Source organism: Astatotilapia calliptera, chromosome 15, assembly GCF_964374335.1.
Source record: "Astatotilapia calliptera chromosome 15, fAstCal68.1, whole genome shotgun sequence".
Lineage (NCBI taxonomy): Eukaryota > Metazoa > Chordata > Actinopteri > Cichliformes > Cichlidae > Astatotilapia > Astatotilapia calliptera.
This window is the reverse complement of record NC_137436.1, coordinates 36,252,463-36,273,851: the sequence shown is the minus strand read 5'-3', so window position 1 is coordinate 36,273,851 and position 21,389 is coordinate 36,252,463.

Below are 21,389 nucleotides of genomic sequence, written 5' to 3'. Positions count from 1 at the left end.
GCCGCTGATGTTTTTTCCATCCTGATCTATTTTGACTATTTTTTTCTTTTACTAGTTTTGCATTTGGCTTGGGTCTGACTGTCACTATTGGCAGCATGAGGCAATACCTGGACCATAAAGAGGTTGGACAGGGAATCAAACTCTTCCAGAGTTGTCTGTCAGAGCACTCTCAAGACCAGGAAGGAGATTTTTAGGTAACAGAGTCTTCAGCTGCACATCTAGTACGTGGTGCAGATAATTGTCTAGATCCAAAAAGTCCAAAAAGTGTGCTGATTCAAATTCTAACAACAACAGCAATGACAAATTCCCTTGCTGGGCAATATGAATGCAGTGCAACAGGTAACATATCTGGCATTATACCAGATTGATGTGCCTGTCTGCCCGGGAGTCCTGAAGCCAGGTACGGGCACATTGTGGTCTAGAAAGTGTGAGTGTGGCATTGTCTTCCTGCAGTGCTGCAATGCTCCATGAAACACATCAACCTCTACTTGTGATGTTGCCTCTGGGGCTCAATTTTCTCACCAAGCTTGTCCATCTTATTGTCGAAACACCTCACATTCCCCATGATTATCGTCTGAATAGCTCCATCACTGACATCCCATTGTCTCCTTCGTAGCACCTCCAGATTCACAGGCCTTGCAGTAGAACTGACAGCACAAACAACCAACTGGCGAAGATTAGCTGTTCCCAAGAGAGGAACACTCGTGAAGTTGTAAAATTTGACTTTGCAAGACAAAAAAAGACATGAAAATAAATAAATGAATAATGAAAAAATAAATAAATAATGAAAAAAAAAGATATTTCTACATTTTAGTATTTTGCATATTGCATCTAGGATTTTACACAAGAACTCGCAAAAGCACAAGAGGTCTACTCCGTATGTTTTAGAGGCTGTGAAAATCCTTTCATTGAGTGCATTAAAACTTTCTGCTGTGAACTTACAACTCAAGCATAAACCAAATGAGCTCCCAAATTAAAAGTCTTTTCTGCCTCACTTAATCTTTGCTAAATCTTTGCAAGTAATATGGATGATAAACTTTTGCCATGACATTACACATTTGACTACTCAAAGGAGCTATAATTACCAACAGCAGAAAAAGCACAGTCGTGTGAACAGTAAAGGAATGCATACAGAAAGTTCTCATATCCTTTCCTGCACACAAGTTGAGATATTTAGCTCTCATCATACATATTAACGTATTTTACATCCGTGAACTATGGAGTGGGCTTCTTGGCAACCCTGGAAATAATTTACTGCAAGATGCAAACCTTATTTCTCCTTAAAAGATTATTAGTTATGTGATTAATGTCATCCAATGAAAAAAATTATTATTATCATTTCCAAAGTTACATTTAATTAGGACATCATGTAAAATGAAAATCTAAACATTTCTTTAATATTACTTGATCCTTTTTATTGAAGTAGAATCCACATTTTTACTTCAAAACTTATTTACCAACTACGGTGGCCCCTAGAGACAAAGCACGTACAAACTCCAAAACACTTGCAAAATCCAAAACACATGCAAACTCCAAAACACATGCAAATTCCAAAACACAACGGAAGTGCTCCAGGACGGTAGGGGCAGTGTTGAGCTCGATTTGCAAAATAAACAACATGTTTGTCTGTATGGGACAGTCTAGTCTCCGTCGCGCTTCCCAGGTTGCCTAGCAACCATGATACTAACCGCTGGAAACGTGTCATACAACTTGTTTTGACAGAAATGAAGGAGAACATATTTTGTTCATTTGCTTGTTTGTTTCTACAAGAGCTTTGCGTGATTTGATAAGTATTTTAGGCTGAGACCACAGGACAGTAAAACATGATTTTTGGGCTTCATTTCTGTACTGAACAGTCATTTAAGATTAGTTAGTAAATAAGAATTAGCTGATGTTGTTGATGAGACTAAAGTCATATCACTTTGGTAATGTAAATATAATATGGCCAATATTATATTTATTATATTAATCATTATTAGCTATTACAGCAGTGAACATGAACTCTGTGTCAAATACTGAGCCTCAGTACAGATTCAAGTTGCAGTTATTTATATGTCTTAACACCTTAAATCTTCACTCAAAGACAAGTATCTTTGACAGTGCATATATAGGGGCAATCGTGGCTCAAGAGTTGGGAGTTCGCCTCGTAATCGGAAGGTTGCCGGTTCGAGCCCCGGCTTGGACAGTCTCGGTCGTTGTGTCCTTGGGCAAGACACTTCACCCATTGCCTACTGGTGGTGGTCAGAGGGCCCGGTGGCGCCAGTGTCCGGCAGCCTCGCCTCTGTCAGTGCGCCCCAGGGTGGCTGTGGCTACAATGTAGCTTGCCATTACCAGTGTGTGAATGTGTGTGTGAATGGGTGGATGACTGGATATGTAAAGCGCTTTGGGGTCCTTAGGGACTAGTAAAGCGCTATATAAATACAGGCCATTTACCATTTACCATAGGTGTATCATATATAGAATTAGAATAGAATAGAATTCAACTTTATTGTCATTGCACATGCACAGGTACAGGGCAACGAAATGCAGTTTGCGTCCATCCAGAAGTGCTTTAGTGATATACTGTAGATATATTACAATATATATTAGCAATAATATAGATATGTGAGTATATTACAGAAATGGGTCTATTATGGTATGTTATAATGTACACGGTATGAAGTATGTTGTGAATATTCTATAACTATAAGTATGTACAGGCTGTAGTGAGTACAAGCTATGTACAGGATATGAACAGGATATAAATATGAAAAACTATACAGAATATGAAATAAATAACTCCACAGAAATCTGAGATATACAGCTATACAGAAATGGGAACTATGCAAGTTGTAAACAGTTGTAGGGTTAAAAATTATCGAATGTACAGAATGATTATTTACACAGAGCTATACAGTAGTGCAGTTAAGATAAGTGAGATATAATTCCTACAGAGGCTATATAAAGTGCTAATGGTTGTGAGTGGTGGTTCAGTCCATGTTATTATTGTGTGTTTGAGGGTACAGTTGTCCATTGTGGGTGTGTGTATGTTCAGTCCATGTGTTAATGTGGGTCAGATGTCAGGAGGCAGAGTTCAGGAGTCTGACAGCTGTGGGGAAGAAGCTGTTCCGGTACCTGGTGGTCTTAGTCCGGAGGCTCCTGTAGCGCCTCCCAGAGGGCAGGAGGGTGAAGAGTCCATGTGATGGGTGACTGGGGTCTTTGATGATTTTCCCAGCCCTTTTCAGACACCGCTTCCTGTAGATGTCTTTTATGGCAGGAAGTGGTGCTCCTGCGATGCGCTGGGCAATTTTCACGACCCTCTGCAACGCCTTCCGGTCCGAGGCAGAGCAGGTCCCGTACCAGACTGTTATACAGTTGGTCAGGATGCTCTCGATGGTGCAACGATAGAAGTTCACCAGGATGTCTGAGGACAGGTGGTTCTTCCTCAGAGTCCTCAAGAAGAAGAGGCGCTGGTGAGCCTTCTTGACCAGCTTGGAGCAGTTGGTCGTCCAGGTGAGATCCTCGGAGATGTGGACTCCCAGGAACTTGAAGCTGCTCACACGCTCCACAGCCGTCCCCTTAATGTGGATGGGTGGATGTGGGTCAGCATTCCTCCTGTAGTCCACGATGAGCTCCTTGGTCTTCTCGGTGTTAAGCAGCAGGTTGTTTCTGTCGCACCACTCAGCCAGACGATCCACCTCCTCCCTGTAGGCGGCCTCATCGTTGTCACTGATGAGGCCAATCACTGTGGTGTCATCTGCAAACTTAATGATGGTGCTGGAACCATCAGCAGGTCTACAGTCGTGGGTGAAGAGGGAGTAGAGGAAAGGGCTCATCACACAGCCTTGTGGTACACCGGTGTTCATCATGATTGTAGATGAACAGTGGTTATCCAGCCGGACATGTAGGGGGCGGTTGGTCAGGAAGTCCAGTAACCATTTGCAGATGAGGGAACTGATGCCCAGGTCTGTCAGTTTCCTGATGAGTTGTGAGGGGTGGATTGTATTGAATGCTGAACTGAAGTCTATAAACAGCATTCTGACGTAGGTGTTGTTGTTGTCCAGGTGTGAGAGGACAGAGTGCAGTGCGATGGAGACTGCATCCTCTGTGCTCCTGTTCTGGTGGTATGCGAATTGGTGGGGGTCCAGGGTGGGGGGGAGACAGGATTTGAAGTGTGCTAGGACCAGCTGCTCTAAGCACTTAGTGATGATGGGGGTGAGTGCTACTGGGCGGTAGTCATTGAGGCAAGATGGGTTGGAGTTTTTGGGTATCAGGACGATGGAGGTGGATTTGAAGCAGGCCGGTACCACAGCGTGGGCCAAGGACAGATTGAATATGTCTGTGAGCACTCCTGCAAGCTCCCCAGAACACGCTCTGAGAACACGCCCGGGGATGCCATCAGGACCTGCAGCCTTGTGGACATTGATCCTGCTCAGCATATACAGTATAAGAGACAAATGTTGTTCCTTCAGTATGTTGGCATTACTAAATTTGGCTCATTGCTTACATATATTTATAAAAAGAAAATGTACAAGCTGTGATAACTGTTTCTGATAAAATGAAGAGTAGACTGATATATGAAATATTCCTTTATTGGGTGAGAAAATCAGACCTTGTCATAACTGCTTTAAGTCAAACAGAATAGACATCAGAGCCTTAAACAGGCTGACTTCTGCTAAATGGGTCAAACTGGGCAGAAAGTATACAAACACATAACATCCTTATAGAATATGATGTAACACTAGATCAACTTACCTTAGAATATATAAAGCATATAAACAATTACAGCAGTATGATGCAACAAACACAGCAGTACTACCAATCCAAAATACTCAAAGCTTCATAGAACTGAAACAAACATTTATTTTTAGCTCCATTCTGCTGCTGATACATACCTTTAGGTTCAAGTGTGTAACTTGAAGGCCCCGAGTACTTTCTCCCACACTGAAAACACTGGGATGATAAAATTATTTGAACATTACCTAATAAGACTGATTCAGGACAGACAATTAGTTATGTTAAACTTTCCTAGCAGTCCTTCACAAACAGGGAACAGTCTGTCTATTCTCTCCATCTGTCAGCTGCTGCTGGCTCTTCCTCCTCCTCTTCCTCACACACTGCTGAGTTTGTCCTGGTGGATCATCAGGGGTGCAAAGCCTCACAGATGATGTGCAGCAGTGTGTCCCTCAGTCTGTCCTCACTCTGGACACTTGCAGTTGTCACACATGGAAATCAAATGTGTGATAAGCTGCAGGATTCAAACACAAGTGTGACTTATAAATGAATGTTCATACTTTTATTACACAATCAGAGAGAAAGAAACAGAGAGGAAGTGCAGGACAGACAGACAGGTGACAGTCTCAGGTGTACACACTGCTACAAAACAGCACAAGAGAAGGAGGATTTAGTGTTTGTGTTATTACGAAACAAGAAGAGTTCCCAGATGGTACAGTGGACACATGTGTGACTCCTGTGATTAAAGCATCTTTCTTTCAGCTTAACGAGTGAACCGTCAGCTCGTTCAAACACACGTTAAAGTCCATTTGGCTCGACACCACCGAACAGAGGCAGCAATATAACATAGCTAACATTAACAGTGCAGTGAATCCTTCTTGTGCCGTGATATTCAGGACTGCAAACCAAGCAGCATCACTGACTTTCAGCTTGTTGTGTTTGTGGATATTTGACTGACTTTAATTATCCACAAAATCATCACATTCTCTGTAAGATTAAGGTCGACTATATATATATTTTAAAGTAAAGGCTTTAAAACCAAGTTAACGCTGAAAGTACAGACATCGCTAACGTCACATCACTTTCCCGACATGTGGCCAACAGTAATGTTTTAATGTTCTTCATTATAAAAACATTTGCGCATATATTCGGTACTTACTTCTGAAAGTTTACTCTTCCTCCGCTCCACTTCTGCCGTTTTTTTTCGGCAAAATTATCCACACCACGCTATGAAGTCTGGAATATGTTGGGCCATGAAGGCTACACCGACCCATCCTTAAAATTCAGGGAAATTAAGAACGCATTTGAGGGCCGCATTTCGAGCAGCCTTTGAATTGGGACAGTCTTTGTCGTGTCACTGTGACGTAATCGGCCTTAAAATGCGGCCTTTAAGGCTGCAGACCCCAAATCCGGTCATTGGTACTTCCTGGCTTGTGTAGTTACTAGGTGACAAAAACTCAACACTGCCCCTAGCGTCCTGGAGCACTTCCGTTGTGTTTTGGAATTTGCATGTGTTTTGGAGTTTGCATGTGCTTTGGAGTTTGCAAGTGTTTTGGAATTTGCATGTGTTTTGGAGTTTGCAAGTGTTTTGGAGTTTGCATGTGTTTTGGAGTTTGTACGTGCTTTGTCTCTAGGGGCCACCGTAACCATCTTTTGATTCTGCCATAATTTTGTTTTTAGCAATTCCAAGTAAACTGTTTTTGTGTTGTATTTCTCTGATAAATTCAATCAAGATCATTTTGACCACAATATAAAATAACTGAAATAAACACACAACCAACCATCCCAGAGACATAATAGCTCCAGTGTATCCTGTTGGAGATCAGCACCCATTGGGAATGAGTTTAACTTACTCCTGTAATCTTAGAGAAAATAGTTCTTAAGCAATTATAATCCTTCTTAGAGGTAAATGGAATCAATGAAAAATTCCAATCTGGTTTTAAACCTCACCACAGCACCGAGACAGCCCTACTGAGTTTTTAATGACCTCCTTGTAACTGTTGATGCAAGGCGTCCTGTGGTTTTAGTTCTTTTAGACTTGTCCTCTGCATTCGATACAGTTGATCACGACATCCTCCTTTCAAAGCTTGAACATGTAGTTGGTCTTAAAGGCAAAGTACTTTCATGGTTCAAATCATACTTAACTGGGAGGACTTTCTCTGTCTCTATGGGGAATCATTCTTCCTCCTCCACACCCCTCTGCTGTGGTGTGCCCCAGGGGTCTGTGTTAAGTCCTACGCTGTTCTCCTTGTATCTGCTACCCCTGGGACAAATTTTCAGAAATCATAATATTTCTTTCCATTGTTATGCGGATGATATCCAAATCTATTTTCCTCTGGATTTGGATCTCCAGTCCCCGTTCACCCCTAATGAAAACAAAACAGAAATTATCATCTTTGACAGTTACATGCTCTTGAAACAGCTATCGGATACCTTGGGATCCTATGCCAGTCATCTTTTGTTTACTGTCAGAAACCTTGGAGTAGTGCTGGATAGTTCTCTCAAATTAGACAAGCAAGTGGCTGCAGTGGTGAAAACCAGAAGACATGACCATGTCACACCCACCCTCGCCAACCTTCATTGGCTCCCCGTCAAATACTGTATCGTTTTTAAAATCCTTTTATACACTGCACCCAGTTACTTAATCGACCTCCTTGACCTATACATCCCCCACGAGAGCACTCAGATTCTCTAACCAGGGGCTCTTAATGCAACCAATGTCTCGACAGAAGAGTAAAATGGCCATTTAAGGAGGGTTTTTTAGGGGCTAGGTTGTTCATCTTTAGATGTGTAGCTGGTGTAGAGTGTTAAACCTCTGGTCCCCTTCACGTTACCTTGCGACTGCTACAGTTTCTTTGTACAAGTTTCTTTTTGGTTGTTCATACCACCAACCTGTGCTGCCTCACTATCAGTATTTTTTAGTAAATAAATTCCTCCTTTGCCATTCCTGCCTCCAAGTGTACATCCTCCAATGAATCTGGGGGCACCTTACACCCTGGTTATGTCCCACACATGGACAATTGCATGAATAGGGTAGGGTCTGCCAAATTCATTAGCAAATTAGACCTTCTGAAAGGATATCAGTAGGTTCTCCTTTCCTGTCATGCATTTAAAATTTCTGCTTTCATTACTCCTGACCTCTTAGGGTGAGGAGTAATGATAGCGGAGATATAAGTAATGAGTAATGAAAACAGCAGTATTTCATTACTCCTGACCCTGAAAGGGGTCAGGACTAACGAAAGCTCCCTGACAGAGGGCAGGTGTGCCAATATCCAGGTCATTCTGGGTTTTTCCTATGCCAGAGACATGGTCGAAACTCCACTTCTGCACATGTGTGGTTATTACAGCGTGTTCTGCAAGATATCTTTTTATTGTGGATGCAGTGTTGGTCTGCCAAGTTCTGCCTCATTGGATATTGCTTGTGCCTATTGAGACAGAGGTATATGCCAGTGGTGCAAAGACTATACTTTTGTAGGAGGATGACCATTTATCCAATGTTCATTAAAAATGAGTCTCAAATTACTTTTAGCATTTTGAGGCATATGTTGATTCTAACTTTACCCCATTTGGGGTGTATATACTGCAATCTTCAAGTTATTGTCCTGAATGTCCAATAATAATCTTCTACACTTTTCCTTTTTGCTGCGAGACTTAAATTTTGATATCGACCATTTAAAAGGGACTCGTAATATTATGGGAGATCTGTCATTTTGTGCGGGTTCCCTGGTCCAATGATGCGATACAGTTTGTGTTATGAGTTGCAAACATAAATTTTTAAATTATTGAATATGTACTGTATCAATAAAATTATATCTTTGGATGCACTTTGTGAAAAGCAGAGTAGTGGCAAGATATGACTTAGATTAACCTCTCAGATAATAAATCCAAATATATATACAGCTAAATTACGAGTGCTCAAAACGCCACAAATTTAATGTGACCACCAAGTCAGGAAATATGAGCTACTATAACTAATTACATATTGGAATAGTTCATTACAGTTATTTAATGAGCATCAACATACCTTATTGGAACAGATGCCTTTAAATAGACAATCAAACCTCCATTTTAAATTTGGCTTGCTAAGAATAACTTGAAACGAAAGCTTAACATTCCTTAACCCACTTGTTTATGTGTTGTTTATCCAGCAAACTAGATTATACTATCACTTCAAATGCAAATAACTGGGCATGCTCATAGCTTGCCAAAGCACCAGGATTCTTTATAGGAAAAACAAGAAAGAAAAAACATGCCTCCTCTGAAGTAATCTAAGTGAAATCACATGAAAATTGAGCATTCAAGCACTAAGTATTGAGTTTATTACCTTTTTTTTTCAGGAAAAACCTTAAGATCAAGATATAAGCTTCTGGAAAACTGCGATAAATTAAAGCATGCTCTTAAATTGGGTTAAACTGCAAAAAGTTATTCAGGTTTTTTGAAAAGTATTATTCTGTTTTTTTCTTCTAAATGAAAAACAAGTTAAAGTTTCAGCATATATAAAGCAGGGGGAAAGTGAGTTGTAGAACATGAGGTTCTCTAAGGAGTCATGACCAAGAGGTCATGTTGTGATGTGCGATGTAATATTCAACAAAGGCTGTAACAGCCAACTCGAATGACTAGCTTCATGACTTAGAATTTTAAATTATATGAAACATCTTCAAGTGATTATTGTCTTGGAAAAAAATGCGGGTTTAAAGACTTTTTCCCGATTCTATATAAGTGATCATAACAGAGCAGACAAATAAAATGAAAAGAGTATTAAAGAGAAAAAGGTACAATACAAAAAAGTACCCTTTTTGTATTGTACCCTTTTCTCTTTTTTTCAGTTTCATAAATTCGATTCTCTTATTATATCAGCAACCTAATCCTTCAATCCATATTTCATTGTTTTGGAGCAATCTTCATGAAGTCTTTGAGATAAAAGCAAAGATGAGGAAGTTTTGGCCTTTTAGAAGTTATGAAAACATCCCGCTTCAAGCTATCCTTGTATTTATACAAATGCCTCCTGGCGCCACCAGTGATGTGCTAAATACATACATCAAAAACAAGAAAAAAATAGGGCATCCTCTTAGAAAAAAAGGCTTGCACAAATCAAACCTTGCACAACATCAGCATTTGAAGCTCTGTGCTCACTGTGGATCCAGCCAAGAGTTCATTTGGCAAACTTGTAAACCCCAAATGAGACCCATTATGTGAGTTTCAAGTCTCCTTAGTAAGTAAGAAATATTCTTCCCTTAACTACCTGAATGAGTTTGTGAGTGCAGGCAGAAAATCCAGAAAACCTTCACCTAAACCTTACAAAACTTATTTTCTACTTCTCATTAATGCTTCAAATATAAAATGCATACAGAAAGTTTTCAGTCTTTTGGGTTTTCCACTATTTTTTTTAATCATTCAGACTAATCATTTACCCTCACCCTACCAACTGTTTTCCATTCAGACCATGTAGGTATATTTTTCTATAATATTTCAGAAGGTTTTTTGCAAATGTTTTGGTGTCCCAAGGTTACGCCAGTCAAAAGCAGCCTATTCCAACTGTGCAATTTTAATAAATTTAGGACACATGTTTACCAGATGATTAATGTTGATTCTTTCTCTGTTAAAATGGCTACCCATCATTTTAACTAGTCCTCTTGACTATCCCTCAACCTTCTTGATAGGGCTCCCGGGATACTCAAAACAGGTAGTCATTATAAAGAAGAAAGACTCATTTGCTACATTAATCATTTCAATGGGGAAACCTTCAGATTAGAAGTTATCAGAACTTTGTCTGACACAACACGTGCCCTGGTCCGAGCTGCAGTGACCTTGTTCAGAGTGAGAAAAACTTCATCTGCTGATGATGACTATCCAATGCTCAGTTGGAAACTTTACTTCACAGTCACATGCCATAATGCCCTGGGCATAACATGCCTTGTGCCCTATAACTACCTTTGTTTAGCTTGACCTTTTTTTAGTTGTTTCCTGTTCCTATACAACCATAGGGAAAACTTGGCTCACACTGACAGTTTCAGTTTCAATTTTATTTCTATAGCACATTTAAAAGTCTCAGTTACATCAAAGTGCTTCACAGACATTTGCGGGGTTACAGCAGTAAAGGACCAGGAAAATACAATTATCAGCAAAAGAAAATACAGTTATAAGATGGTGACGTGGCAACAAACATGAACCGGGGAAAAGTTAAAAAGTAAGTTGTTTGGAAGGCAAGCTTAAACAGGTGGGTTTTTAAACGTGATTTAAAGGATTGGGTGGATTCCGACGCACGGACATCAATCGGCAAGCTGTTCCAGAGTTTTGGTGCGGCAAAAGCAAAAGCACGGGTGGCTGTAGCTCAGGTGGCAGAGCAGGTCAGCCACTAATCAGAAGGTTGGTGGTTTGATCCCAGGCTGCCTCCTGGCTGCATGCCAAATATCCTTGGGCAAGATACTAACCCCACGTTTGCCTACTGGTGGTGGTCAGAGGGCCCGGTGGCGCCAGTGTCCGGCAGCCTCGCCTCTGTCAGTGCGCCCCAGGGCAGCTGTGGCTACAATGTAGCTTGCCATCACCAGTGTGTGAATGTGTGTGTGAATGAGTGAATGACTGAATGTAGTGTGAAGCGCTTTGGGGTCCTTAGGTACTAGAAAAGCGCTATACAAATGCAGGCCATTTAAATAGGCACCAGACATACCACCACCAATATAATTTAAAAGATTTCCCCTGACACAGTCTAGATCCAAATAAACATATACAGTGAAACACTGCAGTTATTTTAACACACCTCACATATATTTGACTACAAACACACCCCAGCTAAATAATATGCAAACTAATTAAATCAAATCAAACTGAAAAATTAAGCCCACTCCCGCCCTCAACTCTCATCTGATGGTTTACCCCACTAACAGCGGATAATTGGGGAACTTCAATCAGGTGAACATCATTATGGAATGTGTGCACTCCATGAATCTTCAGGAAGCTGACCTTGAAAGAGAGAGTGTGGTTAGTGGACTTCAAAACAAAAGCATAACAAAATCAAAACTTCCTGTCAGACATTGTGGGTGTGTGCTTCACCTTAGTGAGGGAGATGCTTCCCAGGACCTTCACAGAAACTTAAAATTGTTAAAAAAAAAAAAAAAAAAGAAAGAAAGAAAAGAAAAAATGAAATCAGTAAAGTATAAATAAACTAAATAAAATGTCAAAGGCTAGGCCCATGGCTATTGGGCCTAGCCTTTGACTCCCTCTAATTAACTCAAGCTTATGAAGCTTAAGGCCCTCCCCCAGAAGAAACCATGCAAGCATGAATCAATTTTAGTATATGTATATACTAAAATTGATTAATTATATATGTATATTAGATGTATATTAGAATCAATGTTGTTCTAAATATTTTTACCCAAAACACAAGACAAAAAATATTTTATTTATCTCTTCTGAAGCTTTTACACAAAAATCACAAATAGAGAAGTTAATCACACTGATTAAAAGACTATTTTTAGTTTTTAAAAACTCCCCCTACTATAAAGAGGCTTGGAATTTACCGTTTTTTGTTCAACAGTCTGGATCTCCAAGATGGTGGCAACATGGGGCAGAGAAACCTTTAAACATTCTGGTAATACTGATAGTCTAACTTTGAAATAAATGGTTTTGAATGCATGGGCTCACTGCATACTTTTTATAGTATGAAAATAACTTAGGAAATGCTTAGAAGGATTAGGACTTAAAACAAAATAATCAAGGAATGGTCAACATCAGCATTAACCTTTCATTCACAACTAAAACATCAATTCTGTTTTGCCGGCGAGATGTAATGAAATAGAAATTGCTTTTCTAGCATGTTGTGGGCTATATGCAGCCTTAGTCCTCTAGAGGGCAGGGGTTACCCCATGACACAGGGTCCTTGGCAAAGGAAGTGAAGACTAGTGGGAACTAGTCAGGACAAAACCGTTTATTAATCTCATTCTTTACTTGGACCGTAATCAGCTTGCACCAGCAAACGCGCCATGGTTTAGGTGTGGTTATCACCAGAGGTGGGACCAAGTCATTGTTTTGCAAGTCTCAAGTCTTTATCCTCAAGTCTCAAGTCAAGTCTCAAGTAATGTCAGGCAAGTCAGAGTCGAGTCTCAAGTCACTGGTGTAAAAGTCCGAGTAAAGTCACAAGTCTGAAATTTTGAATTTCAAGTCCTTTCGAGTCTTTAAAAAAAAAACGAAAAAAAGAATGTTGCAGTTATATGCTAAATGTAAATATTAGACCATGTAATTTTTAAATCTGTGTTTTTCTCAACACATGACAAAATAGTGAACGTAGAAAATATACACAAATTGTGAAATTGCACCTCTTTAAAATGCAGCTCAATTAAACCTAGCTCCAAGAATAATTTTCACCAACAGTTCTGAGATAAGCTGCATGTTATTCTTGGATGCGGTTGTCGCATGACAAAAATATCATACACATTTTAAAAAAAAACTGCATCACCAACGTAGCCTGGACAACATTTGCTAGTTAGATGAAGTCAGCTATCTCATCCTAGCATATTTATATGCATATTTATAATTATACGCTTCTTGGAGTGAGTGCATACACTCGTGAAGTTTAGTAACTTCCAGTCACTGCAACAAGCCCAGGTACAGTTTACTGACGGATGGGTGCAGGACCTTGAAATGCCCTGTGTAGAAAGTAAAGACCATCGTACCTATCATAAGTTTACCAGTCTCACAAATCGTCGTCATAAATACACATTCGTTAACCGTTTATTAATAGGACCTTTGAGCTCAATGGTAATTAATTAGCAGTGGAAATAATTTCTGGTTCGCGTTACAGAAATGTAGCAGTGACAATAATATTGTATGCTGTAATCGCACTGGGCAATTAGTGATACAAAACAACTGTTTTACCCTGTGAATAAAAGTATATGTTTTTGTCAATGTACCATAATAACAGAAGCGAAACGCAATATTGTGTCAGGACAATTCACTATTTATGCACAATAAACAAAGGAGCATAGCGCGACAATTTCTGTTCAGCGCCAGACTTGCTTGTAACCTGTATCACCAATTATGTTATGAAAATGACGCATTAACTACAACAGCAGACTGACCTTTGTGGAAATGCTTGGAGCAGACTAACCTGTGAGCTGGAGGGTTCTGGGACGTTATATTTGGTCTTCGAATGGCTGCAATCCAGGCCACCCGTCGCCTCTTTGTTACTTTGGAAACATGGCTCGAACAATTTCTCTTCAACGACGTAATCCGATAACAACCGATCTCTTTACCCGTCGGCTTCCCGTGGCTGTCATGCGACCGGCTATTGCAGTTAATAATACAACAGCTTCTTGACATTTTTGTGTTTCTTTTTATCGCTGTGTAACTGATTTCAATTGAAAGCCTGCGTGCGCTAGTACCTCTTGCCACGAGTTCCCAGAATCCTTTGCGGTTCTACCCGTGAATGACGTCACATTTTCAATCTCTATATAATATGCATGTTAAATTTTATATTTGGGGTAAAATATCAAGTCTTTTCAAGTAAACCGGTTCAAGTCCAATTCAAGTCCCAGGTCATTGGTGTAAAAGTCCAAGTCAAGTCACAAGTCTTAGAACATTTTTTCAAGTCAAGTCTAAAGTCATAAAATTAATGACTCGAGTCTGACTCGAGACCAAGTCATGTGACTCGAGTCCACACCTCTGCTTATCACACTTCTGGATTTTACCCATGGAACTGCATGTTCAATCAATCAATCAATCAATCTTTATTTATAAAGCACTTTTCATACAGAGAAAATGTAGCACAAAGTGCTTTACATAGTTAAAAGCAGCCCACCCCACCCTCCAACTCACTCCCCACACTCTCAATACACATATATCCCCCCACCCACACACACATACACACACGCGCACACTTAAAGAGTAAAAATTGGGCTGGGCTCGCATGAGCCAAGTGAGGAAACACTATAACAGGGAGCCGTCTGCACCGGGAGCCGGTCACAGACCGCAGCCTCCAGGCTGGGCACACAGCAGGAGGGAGGCAAAGGAGCCCCCCAGCCAGGCTGAGAGGACCCGAGAGACCCAGCAGCCACGGTCAATAACAGCCCCGGTGCAGAGAGCGCCCTCCGAGGAAACACTGGAGATATGACGCAATACAATATATATAGGGTAAAATGATAAAATAAATAAGAACAGGATACAATATAAATAGAAATAGAATAAGAAGATTAAAAAATGAATAAGAATAAAATCAAACAAATATTAGGTAAATCCTAAATTAATAATAGAATAACAGGATAGAATAAATAAGCATAAAATAAATAAACGCTAAGTAAAAGCTAAATTAAAAAGGTGGGTCTTGAGCCTGTTCTTAAAAACATGTACGTTCTCTGCGGCCCTGAGCTCCTCCGGCAGGCTGTTCCACAGACGAGGACCATACCACTGAAACGCTGCCTCTCCGTGAGTATGTGTCCTGACTTTAGGGACAATCAAAAGGCCAGTACCAGAGGACCTCAGGGTCCGCGAGGGTTCGTATGGTAAAAGCAGATCTGAGAGATAAGAAGGCCCAAGACCATTAAGACATTTAAAAACCAATAAAAGAACTTTAAAATCGATCCTGAAACACACGGGGAGCCAGTGCAGCGATTCTAAAACCGGTGTAATGTGGGCCCGCCCTCTGGTCTTCGTCAGCACACGAGCTGCCGAGTTTTGCAAGAGTTGTAAAGTTGAAATATTCTTCTTAGGAAGACCAGAGAGCAGGGCATTACAGTAATCAATGCGACTGGTAATGAAAGCATGCATCAGCATCTCCGTGTTGGCCCGAGAGAGAATAGGGCGGACTCTGGCTATATTTTTTAGATGATAAAATCCAATTTTGGTTACATGTTTAATATGTGGGATAAAACCAAGCTCAGAGTCAAAAATAACACCCAGGTTTTTCACTTGTAGCGAAGGACATAGTGAAAATGCCTCTAATTTAGACAAGAGTTTCTCTCTCTGAGCCTCAGGACCGACAATTAAAACTTCAGTTTTGTCCTGGTTAAGTTGTAAAAGGTTTTCTGCCATCCAAGATCTTATATCCAAGATACAGTTAAAGAGGGCATCCATTTGTCTGGTGTCATCAGGAGACACGGAGATGTACAGCTGCGTGTCATCAGCGTAACTGTGGAAGTTCACTCCATGCCTCCTGATGACACCGCCGAGAGGGAGCATATACAAATTAAAAAGTACAGGGCCTAGAACCGACCCTTGAGGCACACCACATGTCATTTTATGGATCTTAGAGGAGCATGTATCCATACTCACCATAAAAGTTCTGTCAGAGAGATAGGAAGTGAACCAGCTGTGTACAGCACCAGAGAGGCCCACCATGTTGACACAACCTCTCCTCTTAGGGACTGTAAGTGGATGATACCAAAGTCATGACAGCAGAGCCACAAGATTCAGGACTCACAGATTCATAGCACAAGTCTTTCCAGAAAAACAAATTTTTTTTAACGTATTGAAATTACTGTACATGCTCAGGACTCTTTCTTCCTGACCTGGGTTTTAATTTCCTAACCTGTGTCAACTCTGCTCAAGGACCCCAAAACAAAGTTCTAAGCCATCCACCAGTGGTAACAAAACCAAAGCACCTGGCTGAAAATGGTGACTGAAAGTTTTCTTGTCATTTCAGCAGCAGTGAGGGAGCAGCTGTAGGTCAAGGAGAAGAATAGGTAGTCTACTGTCACAAGTTCGAAAATGTTGAGCAATGAAACAAACCAACAGAGAGTGCAATCAAACAATGAGTTTATTAAAACACACGCAGGAGAAGAAGTATGCAGCATCACATCAGCACACGTCTCCTGCTAAGAATACACTTGAAAATGATTTTGTAACATCAGGGTTAACGCCTCTTCTTGCGTCAATTACAGATCAAATACATCGATTACAGTAAATGGTACATCTTAGATGGCTAAAAACAGACACAGAAGTTCCTCTTTCTATAACACCGTCCATACATGGCAATAAATTTCAAGCATAGATGGTCTCTAAGGGCTTGTCCTTTTCTTAACTGGTCTTCTGTCATTATTGGTTGGTAGTTTGAACCCCAGCTCCTGCAGTATGCATGTCAAAATATCTTTGGGCAAGTTGCTGAGTCCCTGATGCATTCATCAGGGTTTGAGTGTGTTTAGTTATTAAAAAAGCGCATGCATAATAAGGCAAGAAAATGTTTTGAGTGCTCAAATAGAGTAGGAAGGTGCTATACAAGTTTCAGTCCATTTACTAGGAATTTGCATCTTTTCCCTGAATAAACTTACATAGTCAGGCACTAAGTACGTTTATTCAGAGAAAGGATGCAAGTAAGTAAGGTGCGTTTGGCTGGGCCTGTCTGCAAGTCACTTCTCCCAGCCAGACTAAAGGAAAGCCTCATGTGTGGTTTCCTGAATGATGAACAATAACAGTGCCAGACTACCTAATCCCATTTTATATTGGACTTTACATGGTATTTTTGAAACATGAGTTTGAACATCTGATGAAACCTGCCCAGTGTGTCCTGATGCCCTCGTGGGTAGTAGGAATGCTTGGATGGAAACCTTTTGGATTTCCAAAACTCAGCCAATTCATGGTTTTTATTGAACCCAAATATGTTTATTTACTTCTCTTGCCTTTACTTGGGAAGCTTTGAGTTTAACATCCAGGAAACAAAGGTTTAACAGGATGTAGCAGCTTGCCACAACTGATGAGCAAGGCAGCACCACACACCAAATGTGCCTTCTGTTGCTTCTTTTGAGCTGTCTCACACAGTGCTACTAACATGCCTAATAGCGTGCTCAAGGGGAAAGTTGCACAAACACAGAGAGATTTACAAATCACACAATATACACGTACATGTCTACTACATACAGTAGGTGTGGATGTTTATAGATTTGAATACGGAACAAAAACCATACATTGAACAGTACCCCCCCACCCCCTCCAAAAAACAAACAAACAGAAAAACAGAAAGAAAAAAAGCATGCAAAGTACAAACATCAGAGGCTACAGCTTTTCTCTGTTCCTTTCATTTGTTGTCATTATGAAACATTTTTCAGGACCGATTACTCTTCTTTTCATGAAAAATGGAAAAAAAAAGAATTGATGTGATTTTTCTGTAAGACGTCAGTTTTTTGTGTTAGACATTACACCTATTTATTTGTTTGTTTTGGAACATTTTACAGGTTGGGTCATAAAAATTTGGGTCATTACCATCTTTGTAATTGGACAAACTAGCATAATTTTAAATATAAGGATTATAAGGACTTGTACCTTGTTGTTAATCCTTTGTTCACATTAATGAACACATGTCAGGATTGTAGACTGACATCATCAAGAGTGCTATAGACTTTGCTAGTTGTTACATTTGTTAAACCCCTGAATAAAAGCTGAAAGTTTGAACTTCAGTTAAATCTTGTTTTTTTTTTTTGTTGTTGTTTTTTAATCTATTGTGGTCATATACTAAGTCATTGGTCACATTCTTACAGATCTAACTGCATAATATTGTACAGATATAAAACTTATTTATTGGACTCTAACCTTTCTAATCAACTTTTTTTGTCAGTAAAGCAGGTGGTCACTGAACATCAGCAGTTTTATAAATTTTAAAACTAGCTCTAGCACCAACAATCATGTAAATGTTATAGTATGTAAATGCATGGCTAAATTAGCAGTCATCCTTTCCAATTGTGATTAGCAGAAATAAATGTTAGTATGCTCAACATGTCTGTGAGCTGGATGCGCAAATACAGCAGAAAACACTGGTTCCCCCTGCTGTCAGCCAGGAACAGAAGTCTGAGGTTGCAGTGGGTATAGGCTCACCAAAACTAGGCATTTAAAAATTGGAAGAATGTAGCTTGGTCTGAGGAAATTCAATTTCTGCTTGAATGGTGCAGATGGTAGAGACAGAATTTGATGTTAACAACAGGGATCCATGGACTGAACCTGCTTTGTGTTAACAGTGCAGACTGCTGCTGGTGGTGTAGTGATGTGGGACAATGTTCCCTCTAATTTTTCATGTGTCTGAGCGAAAACACAAACTCCCTGAGCGGTCCCTTGGACTACTGTGAGCAACATTAGACGTGTGCTCTGTCGTCACGCAAGCATCGAATCCATCCAAGTTACATAGTTTAATAAAATAATCAAATTACAGCATTTACATTTATGTTAGACTACTTTTAATTAAGTGCTTTAGCCCACTTACAATGAAAATTTCAAAAAATCTTGTTCATGACCTGTGTAGTATGTTAACACTATTGGAAGTAAATGTCCAATTTTGAAAACACAACTTTCTTTTTTTTTTTTTTAATAAAGCTCTGACTTGTATTATGAGTATGAGTCTGTGGTCTGGGAGAGAGTCCTGTAACTCTGTCTGCAAATTACAGTATATAATGACCAATGTTGGACAATTAATTATATAGTTACTTTCGCAGCTGTTTACCTAAAAATGCAGCCAAGGCAGTTTTTTTTTTTAATATATAAACATTTCAAACTATTTACAGACAGTGTTCTGACGGTTACTTTTAAAATGTATTCCACTACATATTAAGGAATACATGCCCCAAAATGTATTCTGTAACGTATTCCGTTACGTTACTCAATGAGAGTAACGTATTCTGAATACTTTGGATTACTTAATATATTATCATGCTGTTTACAACTACGTTAATGTACTATATTGCTGTGATATTTATTACTATTACTGAAGGTCCGCGGCTCCGAATCATAGTAAAGGGACCTCTGGCTAATACATTGGGTTCCGTGTCGGGCTCGTAGCTGAAAACTAGCTTTACTTTGTTGTCTGGGTCAACTTTGCTACCGAGAGACAGAGAGAGGTGTTGAAAGGCTGCTCCAATGGAACTTATTGTTTTCGGAGGAAAACACGAACACGGTGTACAGTCGAGTCTTAATGGCATACTTACAACTGGGCTCGTCAGGCACTCTTCTTGGCTGCAGTGGTTATTATTTATTATTATTATTTACATGCTTCCAGCTCCCGTTTTTCCTCGATGACAGCTCGTACTTTTCCTTTTTCTCCCTCCTCTTGCTCACAGACACATAACGGGTATGGCAGTCCATTCTCCCTGCAGCACGGACTACACTGTCCATGAGGCTACGTTCTTTAGGGCTATGTCTGTAGCATTCTGTCTATTAGCTTAGCGCAACAACAACAACAAAAAGGCGCTCTCTCACCCAGGAAACACGCAGAGAGAGAGCGTCACCCTGTAACCATGACAACCGTAGTGCTGCCGCCTGGAACAACAGAACGTAGCTGTCAAACAAAACCCAAACAGTCCTGACCCGCCACGATATGAAACAGGAAAGTACTGCCGTGTAATCCATTTATTTCAACAAAGTAACTGTATTCTAAATACCACCTTTTTAAACGGTAACTGTAACGGAATACAGTTACTCATATTTTGTATTTTAAATACGTAACGACGGTACATGTATTCCGTTACTCCCCAACACTGTTTACAGAACAATCAGCTGTTCTGCATCAAATCTGATGCCACACAAATTATTTGTGCCACTCCTTATAAAACGCAGTTTTTACCGTTTCTTCCTGCAGTAAATATAAACAACGATAGTATTCAGGAAGAAAACCAAACATTGCATATATTTTAATCATAACAGTGGTTTTACGTGTCCTATCAACACAATTTAAAAACTTGTATAAAGTCCACACTTTTTCCGTCAGTTGTTCCGTCTGTCCCGTCTCCAATGGTTGTACACGTTGTCATTAACATGGTTTCACTCCACATCAGCCACGGCGCTTTGCTAGCTAAAACACCAGTGTCGCCACATAAGGGCGCTGTCATAGCCTGTCAGCGTCATTGATTAGCTGCGTATATACGAATGTGAATTATTGGCTGGACTATGGGATAAGGTGGCATTGTTCTAATCCCATACAGGAGCAGCCAGTCACCTCCTAACTAACACTGCAAAAAAGAATTGTTAAAGTATTAATTTTAATCTCAATTCCAGTTTGATTTTTTATTTTTTTTTGTGCTTAACGCAGATTTTCTGTGCGCAGAGACGTGCCAGCAGTGCGCAATTGCGCACGCGCGCAGCTTAAAGGGAACATTGGTGTGGGAGATATTGTCTTGGCACACACTAGGTGCCTTAATTCAAATCAGTAAAAGTTTTACTGTAACAGCCTATCGAAACATTGTAATTACTTGTGTCTTCTGACTGTATAGCGATCAAGTACCGCAAAGCAACATGCAGTGTTCCTACTGCTTTCATTAACATGACGGGAAATTGATGGTTAGAGGTGATTAGATGATTGGTGGATATATGAACTTGTCCAAAAATGTCTTTGTTTCTTTTTAGACACACTATAAAAATGAACCTTTGCAAGTCAGCCACACATTTAATGTGTAAATATAATCCATCATAAAATCTTTGCCAAATCAAACATGAAGGTGATCTGTAAGATCTCTATACCCCTCAGTTGTGGCCCAGGTCAACAGCAATGGCAATCAGGTCTATTGACTGGCAGGCTGCTGGGCAAGACTGCAAGGGTTGGTGTGACAGAAGACAGTGCCAGGGATAAGGTGAGATGGAGACATTGAACTTTAAAGGGAGCGTTAGAAGAGGTTTTTACTGTTCTGTGAATCATTTAACCCTTTAAGACCATAGAACCAAGTCCGCCAGAGCTTATATTATATTTTTACATGCTGTGGAGCCATTTTTGGGAG